Source organism: Panthera uncia, unplaced genomic scaffold (assembly GCF_023721935.1).
Source record: "Panthera uncia isolate 11264 unplaced genomic scaffold, Puncia_PCG_1.0 HiC_scaffold_1268, whole genome shotgun sequence".
NCBI lineage: Eukaryota > Metazoa > Chordata > Mammalia > Carnivora > Felidae > Panthera > Panthera uncia.
In genome coordinates, this window is record NW_026057885.1 from 40,247 (window position 1) to 50,874 (window position 10,628).

Here is a 10,628-nt window from a genome sequence, read left to right on the forward strand (position 1 = left end):
ACACAGAGAGGGGACCCCAATGGAAGCCCAGGCACAAACCTCCCTGAAGGAGGGGATCAGCACAACCAGGGGGGCACACACTATGCACAATTCTGGTTTGTGTTTCCAGAGGCAGGTGCAGATGGAGGTTACAGGCAGGTTTCCTGTCAGGGTCAGGGGCTTCCTCTCCACACAGCAGTTTCCCCAGGGAGGCTCTCTGGGCACAGGATTCTGTGCTTACCAATTAACTGTCTAAATTAGATACTTGTTGTCATAGGAAAACTACACTAACGTGCACAAAAGACACAGTTCTTTGTATTGCTTACTCCTGTCCCTCAATATGAGTGAATTACAGATATCCTGAGGCACAACAGCTGAACATTTACAGGAGTCCCAGATGCACTCCCAGTGCAGCCAGGACCACAGGATCCCACAGCTCCTCCTGATCCTCACCCAGCCATTGTCCCAATAAAACAACATGACACTTCCCTCCTGGCTGTTGCTACTCAGGACTTTAAATGAGCTACAGCTTTATTCAATTCCTCTAAAGAAGAGATAATTCATCTCCATGTATTAGGATTCTCCCGAGGCACAGGGCCCAAAGCACATTGGTTTACATGACTGAATACATTGATAAGCCCCACTTTCCACTCTCACATGCCGGAGACCCAGGAAAACCAGAGGTGTAATTCTCATCTAATTCTGGACTACTCTCTAGTCTCACAACGTGGAAAGCTGATGATGTAACTCTCAGAACAAGGGCCAGAGGAGACCACTGTTCCAGTTCAAACAAGCACATGGGAAGTAAAAATGAGGGAATTCTTCCTCCCTCTGCATCAGATTTTCTTCAGAACCTTAATAGAGTGGGTGATGCCGAGGCAGACAGAAACCATGGATGGAAATGCCAGTCTCTTCTGGAATAGTTAACAGACATCCACAGAAACAGTGGGGAAACTGGGCGCCCATGATGCAGTCAAGATGACACATAAAGGTAATCATGACAAGTCAACCTTCTGTAAACTCAGAGCTGAAAGACTGAAGGTTTAGAAGTCCATGCCATCACTGGGGTGGAACCTGGTGGGCATAGCAGTGCTCCTGGGGAGAAGCAGCCCCGTGGCCCATAGGGAGTGCTACAGTTTGAGGATCCCTGAGTCATATCGGGTGAGACAGTTACCTTCTTGGAGTGCATTTTCATGGGGCAGGAGAGCTGACAGGCACCGTTGCACTGCCCTGGTCATTAGCATAGGAGCCTCTGCTGAGAGCAGCTAAATGGACGCTGCTTCTTGTTGTTCTTCACCATGAACTCCAAGCCCTAGTGTTCATGCAACTGCCCTTCTGGGATAACCAGCTCCAACCACAGCATAGCGAGATGCTCTCCCAGAGGATCAGTGAGATCACTGTCATACTGAGTTCATACAATTTGGTGTATTCAAACCCAGCTAGAGCTCCTGAGATAAAACATAAGAGCCCTGAGATGCCAGGAGGGCCAATGGTTTCGACACAGACAGGATGAAGGCAGGGTTGTGAGGGAAGCCTGGGATCCACAAGCACAGATTGTTTTCTCTGTGTGAGGGCTTCCTGCGCAGGGTAGGCGTGAACTCCAACTCCAGGGACTAGAGAGGGAGCTGATGCCAATACGTCCTCCCACCAATCAGCATGGACAGAATTCAGTGAACAGCACAGCACCTCCCAGTAGAATCTAAGCCACTGACACCAAGCTATACCCCCCTTGCCTTCCTTAGGTGCTTCCTTACTAGGGAGAGAGTGCCTGGAACCCAGACCAGCATTGCGTCCCTCCTTCCAAACACCACCATATACCCGCACAGGCACCAAGCCTACTGACCATATAGTGAGGTATAGCTTCACCTATAGGGGAGATAGAATTAGCCTCTTTTAATAAACAGACCAAAATCACCTAGATAAAACTCATAACACTATGGACAAAGTTGAAAACCTCCCCACTGGAGGCAAGGAGAAACTCTGCAGACGACTGACCTGAGGGACAGAGCAGTCAATACACGACAGCACAGTGCACATGGCACATGTAAGAAATTCTTCCAGAAATATCAAGTTCTCAACAGTATGTAACACTTCTCAATAAAGACACTACTCTAGAAACAGAAAACATAAGATTTTCCTACAAACTTAAGAAAGCAGAGACATAGACATGCACATAGATGGAGGAATTCATTCTAAAAGAGAAAACGATAAAAGGACATTTCCAGGGATACAATTAAAACATATATAAATAATATGCCTCAAACAGAATTTAAAATCTATCATAAGGAAACAGAAATTTTAAAAACTATCATAAGGATACTAGCTGTGTTTGAGGAAAGCCTAGAAGACATGAGGATACCCTGACTGCAGATAGAAAAGACCTAAAACACAGTCAGGCTGAAATTCTTTTAATGCTGTAACTGAGATGTGAAACTGATTGGATATAATGAACTCAAGTCAGAGAGAATCAAATGATTGAGTAAGTGACTAGAAGATAAAATTATGTGAGTAATGAAGCAGGAAACAAGAGGAAAATTAACATATTGAATCACAAACATATACTTAAGGAACTCAGCAACTCCATAAAGTGTAATAAAATTGTTTTCAAAGAAGTCCCAGAAGAAAAGAGGGAGAAAAAAGGGGAGAAGTTTTATCTGAGTGCATTAGAGTGGAAAATTTCCACTAAATGGTGAAGGAATCAGACGTCTACATCTATGAGTCACAGAGAACTCCCATTAAAAAATGTCAGGCCAACTCTGAGACATAAGATAGTAAAATTCACAAATTACACAGATAAAAAAAATCCTATAAGCATGAAGACAGAAGAGTTCACTAAAGAATATGGGAAGATAAAAAAAGATTATGGCAGAACTGTCCACAGAAAACTGCAGGCAAGAAGGGAGTGGCATGATATCCTCAAATGCTCAAATGAAAATTAGGCAGTCACTGGGGGACAAGACAAGATGGCGGAACAGCATGGAAGATTTTGTGTCTTGCGTCCATGAAATACAGCCAGACCAACACTAAACCATCCTACACACCTAGAAAACTGATTGAGGATTAACACAACAATCTGCACAACCTGAACCACAGAATTCAGCAAATACGTGGCATGAAGAGGTGGCCTTGGGGAGCGAGAAGCCATGGCAAGGGAGGTGTTTTTGCGGGCGGAGAGAGGACAGAGACTGGGGAGTGGGGGAGAATACAGTAAAAGCACCCCTCCCCAAAAGCAGCTGGAGAGAAAGTGGAAAATTGGAAACAGCCACAGGGACTAAACTAAAAAGGGAGAAAGGAGAAAGGAGAAAGGAGAGGATTTAAATTCCATTAAGACTAAACAAGGGGAGCGCAAAGGCTGCAACTCCGCAGCTCGATACCTGGCGGTGCTCTGTTGGGAAAGGTGAATCCCCAGGAACAGAGTGGGGTCTGGGAGGTTCTTGGGCCACATGGGGAAAAGTGGTTCCACTGCTGATAGGACATTCTGTAGAGATTGTTGAAGCCACCTGGTCCCAGAAGACCCAAGAAAATGGCCACATTTGCTGGTGCTGGAACAAGGTCGTTTAGGGTGAAGCCTGCTGCCAGATGTGTATTGTGATTTTCCATAATTCCTGAAACGCTGCTGCTACACTCTCTCATGAACTTTTTTTGGGGCAGGCTGGCACCTGCCAACGGTCTCAGGGCACCGGCAACAGCAGGGTCCAGCAAGCGTTCCTGGGTGCAGCTGATATTCGGCCATTGCTCATTCAGCCATTGCTCAGTGAGACCCTCCCACAGAGGGGCAGGATGTAAAGGACTGGGGAAAACAGTCGCATCTGAGACAAAACTTGGGAGAGAGGTGCAGCCTGGGGCCTGGACACGGAGAGTGAAGGAGCGGGGAGTGGACAAGAGCTGAAGACAGAGGATGGATGCGTGATTGCTGATCTGGGAGAACAGACTGGGCAGTTTGGTGGCGCCATTTTCACCTCTCCTGCGCATGTGCATTAGCACCTACAAGCACTGCAAAAATCCAACCCATGAGGCTAGCACCGCCATCTACTGGATAGCAGAGCCATTACACTGAGCCCTGACCAACTGGGCCAACTTGGCTCTTCAGGAATACAAGTCTCACTGTGGGCTTAGTTCATGGACTCTAAAGAGCTACATAGACTGACATCTAGGGGATAATGAACTAATTTCAGTCCTACTTTAATCTGTTAGCAGGTTCATCTAGTCAAGTTTCTTTCTTTTTTTTCTTTTTCTCTTTTACACTTCTTTTTTTCTTCAATGAAGAAAAAGAAAAAATTCATTTTTATTATCAATTTTTATTAAAAACGTTTTTCTTTAATTTTTATTACTATATTTTTTTTACATTTGTGCATTTTTTCCAATTCTATTTTACTTCCATCATTTCATTTTAGTCTACTTCAGTGTATTCCCCTTTTCAAATTTCCAAAGTTTCCTTTTTATTTTTTTCTTTTTCTTTTCTTCTCTTCTTAGTTTCTGTTTTCTTGAATGCAGAAAGAGAAAAACTTCATTTTACTTTCAATTTCTATTAAAATATTTTTATTTAATAGTTTACTATATTGTTTGCTTTCATGTAAATTTCTTCCAATTCTATTTTACTTCCATCAATTTGTTTTAGTCTACTACAGTGTGTTCACTTTCTTGAAATTTCAAATGATTTCCTATTTTTTCTTTTTTTCTCTTTTTTCTCTTTTTTTGTTTTTTTCTATTTTCGTGAATACAGAAAATGAAAAAATATCACATTTATTTTAAATTTTTATTGAAAATATTTTTCTTTATTTTTTCTACTATATTCTTTAATTTTGTGTATATTTTTTCAAACTCAATTTTACCCCATCATCTCATTTCAGTCTACTTCAGTGAATTCATTTTTTCAAATTATCAAATGATGTCCTTTTTTTTCTCCCCCTCACCTTTTTTTCTCTAATTTGTCAAACCACTTTCAACACACAGACCGAAACACACCTAGAGTCTAGCATCATCTATTCGATTTGTGTGTGTGTGTGTGTGTGTGTGTTTAATTTTTAATTTTAATAGTTTTGTAATTTTATCTTTTTTCAATTTTGCGACCTCATTAATTCCTTTTCTCTCTTCAAAATGACAAAACAAAGGGATTCACCCCAAAAGAAAGACCACGAAGAAACGACAGCCAGGGATTTAACCAACACAGGTACAAGCAAGATGTCTGAACCAGAATTTAGAATCACGTTAATAAGAATACGGGCTGGAGTCAAAAATAGATTAAAATCCCTTTCTGCAGAGATAAAACAAAAATAAAAAATAGCCAGAATTAAATTAAAAATGGTATAACTGACCTGAAATCATGGATGGATGCAGCCACAGCAAAGGTGGATGAGGCAAAACAGAGAATCAGCAATATGGAGGACAAACTTATGGAGAATAATGAAGCAGAAAAAAAGAGGAGATTAAGGCAAAAGAGCATGATTTAAGAATTAGAGAAATCAGTGACTCATTAAAAAGGAACAACATGAGAATCATAGGGGGCCCAGAAGTGGAAGAGAGAAATAGGGGTAGAAGTGTTATGTGAGCAAATCATAGTGGAAAACTTTCCTAACCTGGGCAAAGACACAGACATAAAAATCCATGAAGCACAGAGGACCCCCATTAGATTAAACAAAAACAGATGATCAACAAGGAATATCATAATCAAATTGACAAAGTACTCAGGCAAGGAGAGAATCATAAAACCAACAGGGAAACAAAGTCCCTAACCTGCAAGAGAGACAGATCAGATTTGCAGAAGGCCCATCCACAGAAAGTTGGTAAGCCAGAAATGAGTGGCGGTGTATATTCACTGTGCTGAATCAGAAAAATATGCAGCCAAGAACTCTGTATCCAGCAAGGCTGTCATTCAAAATAGAAGGAGAGATAAAAAGATCCCCATACAAACAAAAATTAAAGGAGATTGTGAGCACTAAACCAGCCCTGCAAGAAATTTTAAGGGCGACTCTCTGAGAGGAGAAAAGATGTAAATATATCTATGTAAATAAATAAATACCAAAAGCAACAAAGATTAGAAAGACCAGAGAATACCACCAGAAACTCCAAGTCTACAAGCAGCATAATGGCAATAAACTCATATGTTTCAGTATTCACTCTAAGCGTCAATGGATTCAATGCTCCCATCAAAATACATAGGGTAATGGAATGGATAAGAAAACAAGATCCATCTATATGCTTTTCACAAGAGACCCACTTTAGACCTAGAGACACCTCCAGATTGAAAATAAGGAGATGGAGAACCATCTATCATGCTAATGGTTAACAAAAGAAAGCCAGAGTAGCCATAAATACCAGACAATCTAGATTTTAAAATAAAGACTATATCAAGAGATGCAGAAGGACATTATACCATTCATAATCAAGGGGCCTATCCACCAAGAAGACCTAACAATTGTAAACATTTATGCGCCAATTGTGAGAGCACCCAAATATAGAAATCAATCACAAACATAAATAAACTCATCGATAAGAATACCATAATAGTAGGAGACTTCAACACCCCACTCACAGCAATGGACAGATCATCTAATCAAAAAATCAACAAGAAAACAATAGCGTTGAATGATAACCTGTCCAGATGGACTTAACAGATATATTGAGAACATTTCATCCTAAAGCAACAGAATATGCATTCTTCTCCAGTGCACATGAAACGTTCTCCAGAATAGACCATATCCTGGGGCACAAATCAGCCTAAGTAAGTACAAAAATATAGAGATCATACCATGCATATTTTCAGACCACAATGCCATGAACTCAAAATCAACCACAAGAAAAAAATTGGAAAGGTAACAAAGACTTGGAGACTGAAGAACATCCTAGTAAAGAATGAATGGGCTAACCAAGCAGTTAAGAGGAAATTAAAAAATATATGGAAGTCAATGAAAAACATAACACCACAACACAAACCTCTAGGATGCAGCAAAAGTGGCCATAAGAAGAAAGTATGTAGCAATCCGGGCCTTCCTAAAGAAAGAAGAAAGATCTCAGATACACAACCTAACCTTACACCTTAAGGAGCTGGAAAAGAACAGCAAATAAAACCCAAAACCAGCAGAAGACAGGGTTTAAAAAGATTAGAGCAGAAATTAGTGCTATCGAAACCAAAAAACAGTAGAATAGATCAATGAAACTAAAAGCTGGTTCTTTGAAAGAATTAATAAAATTGATAAACCTCTATCCAGTTTGATCAAAAAGAAAATGGAAAGGAACCAAATAAATAAAATCAAGAATGACAGGGAGACATCACAACCAACACAACAGAAGTAAAACAGTAATAAGAGAATATTATGAGCAATTATATGCCAATAAAATGGGTAATCTGGAATAAATGGACACATTCCCAGAAACATATACACTATAAAAACTGAAACAGGAAGACATAGAAAATATGAACAGACACATAACCAGTAAGGAAATCGAATTAGTAATCAAAATTCTGCCAAAAGACAACAGTCCAGGACCAGATGGCTTTCCAGGGGGAATTCTACCAAACATTTAAGGAAGATTTAACACCTATTCTCTTGAAACTGTTCCAAAAAATAGAAATGGAAAGAAAACTACCAAACTCTTTCTATGAAGCCAGCATTACCTTCATTCCAAAAGCAGACAGAGACCACACTAAAAAGGAGAACCACAGACCAATTTCCCTTATGAATATGGATGCAAAAATCCTCAACAAGATATTAGCCAACCAGAAACAATAATACATTAAAAAAAATTATTCACCACGTCCAAGTGGGATTTATACCTGGGATGCAAGACTGTTTCAATATTTGGGAAACAACGTGATTCATCACATCAATAAAAGAAAGGACAGGAACCATATGATCCTCTCCATAGATGCAGAGAAACCACTTGACAAAATACAACATCCTTTCTTGATTAAGAAAAAAAAACTCAAGAAAGTAGGAATGCCTATGAGCATACCTCAAGATCATAAAGGCCATATATGAATGACCCAATGCTAATATCACCCTCAATGGGGAAAAACTGAGAGCTTTCCCCCTAATATCAGGAACAAGACAGAGATGTTCACTCTCACCACTGTTATTCAACATAGTATTGGAAGTCTGAGCCTCTGCAATCAGACAACACAAAGAAATAAAAGTTATCCAAAATGGCCAGGAGGTCAAACTTTCACTCTTCACAGATGACGTGATACTGTATATGGAAAACCCAAAAGACTCCACCAAAAAACTGCTAGAATTGATTCATGAATTCAGCAAAGTGGCAGGATATAAAATCAACGCAGAGAAATCAGTTACATTCCTACACACCAACAATGAAGCGACAGAAAAGAAAACAAGGAATCTATCCCATTTACAGTAGCACCAAAAACCATAAAATACCTAGGAATAAATCTAACCAAGAGAAGAAAACTCTATACACTGAAAATAATAGAAATCTTATGAAAGAAACTGAAGATGACAAAATATGGAAAAAGATTCCATGCTCCTGGATAGGAAGAACAAATATTGTTAAAATGCCTACAGTACCAAAAGCAATCTACATATTCAATGCAACCCCTATCAAAGTGACACCAGCATTCTTCACAGAGCTAGACAAATAATCCTAAAATTTGTATGGAACTGAAAAGACCCTGAATAGCCAAGGCGATCTTAAAAAACAAAACCAAAGTAGGAGGCGTCACAATCCCAGAACTCAAGCTATACTAAAAAGCTGTAATCATCAAGACAGTATGGTACTGGCACAATAACAGACACTCAGGGGCGTCTGGGTGATTCAGTCAGTTAAGTGTCTGACTTTGACTCAGTTCAGGAACTCGCGGCCCATGAGTTCAAGTCCCGCATCGGGCTATGTGCTGACAGCTCAGAGCCTGGAGCCTTCTTGGAATTCTGTGTTTCCCTCTCTCTCTGACCCTCCCCTATTCATGCTCTGTCTCTCAAAAGCAATAAATAAACTCCAAAAAAATTTAAAAACAAAAACAAGAACAGACACTCAGATCAATGGAACAGAATACAAAATCCAGAAAAGGACCCACAAACGTATGTCCAACTAATCTTTGACAAATCAGGAAAGAATATCCAATGGAATAAAAAAAGTTTCTTCAGCAAGTGTTGCTGGGAAAACTGGACAGCGACATGCAGAAGAATGAACCTGGACCACTTTATTACACCATTCACAAAATAAATTCAAAATGGATGAAAGACCTCAATTAAGTCAGGAAACCATCAAAATCCTCGAGGAGAAAACAGGCAAAAACATCTCTGATCTTGGCCGCAGCAACTTGCTACTCAACACGTCCCCAGAAGTAAGGGAAACAAAAGCAAAAATGAACTACTGGGACCTCATCAAAATAAAAAGCTTCTGCATAGTGAAGGCAACAATCAGCAAAACTAAAATTCAACTGACAGAATGGGAGAAGATATTTTCAAATGACATCTCAGATAAAGGGTTAGTATCCAAAATCTATAAAGAATTTATCAAACTCAACACCCAAAACACAAATTATCCAGTGAAGAAATGGGCAAAAGACATGAATAGACACTTCTCCAAAGAAGACATCCAGATGGCCAATGGACACATGAAAAAATGGTCCACATCATTCATCATCACGGAAATGCAAATCAAAACCCTAAGGAGATACCACCTGACACCTGTCAGAATGGCTACCATTAACAACTCAGGCCACAACAGATGTTGGCGAGGATGCGGAGACAGAGGATCTCTTTTGCTCTGCTGGTGGGAATGCAAGTTGGTGCAGCCACTCTGGAAAACTGTATGGAGATTCCTCAAAAAACTAAAAATAGAACTCCCCTACGACCGAGCACTTGCACTACTAGGCATTTATCCATGGGACACAGGTGTTCTGTTTTGAATGGACACATGCACCCCCATGTTTATAGCAGCACTATCAATAATAGCGAAAGTATGGAAAGAGGCCAAATGTCAATCGATGGATGAACGGATAATGAATATGTGGCATACACACACACACACACACACACACACACACACACACAATGGAGTCTTACTGGGCAATCAAAAAGAATGAAACCTTGCCATTTGCCACTATGTGGATGGAACTGGAGGGTATTATGCTAACTGAAATGAGTCAGTCAAAGAAACACAAAAATCATATGACTTCACTCATATGAGGACTTTAATAGAAAAAAACAGATGAACATAAGGGAAGGGAAACAAGAATAATATAAAAACATGGATGGGACAGAGCAAAAGAGACTCATATATGGAGAACAAACAGAGGGTTACTGGAGGGGTTGTGGGAGGGGGATGGGCTAAACTGGTAAGGGGAACTAAGGAATCTAATCCTGAAATCATTGTTGCACTATATGCTAATTTGGATGTAAATTTTTTTAAATAAAACTAAATAAATAAATAAATAAATAAATAATAAAAATAGTATATTTTAAAAAGAAAATAATAGGTGATCATGATGTTGAGGTAATTTTTTCTTAAAGATTATGCAGAAAGCTCCATTAATAAAGGTAAAACTCCAAAACTGAGGGAAAAAAAAGAATTCTTCATATTGTCACACCACCATCCACACAAACTAATGTAGAAGTCCGTCCCTAACCCTGTCGTTCACTTTTAAAAAATCAAATCTAAGTCTGGAGTTTGCTATATACGTCAGAGCACAT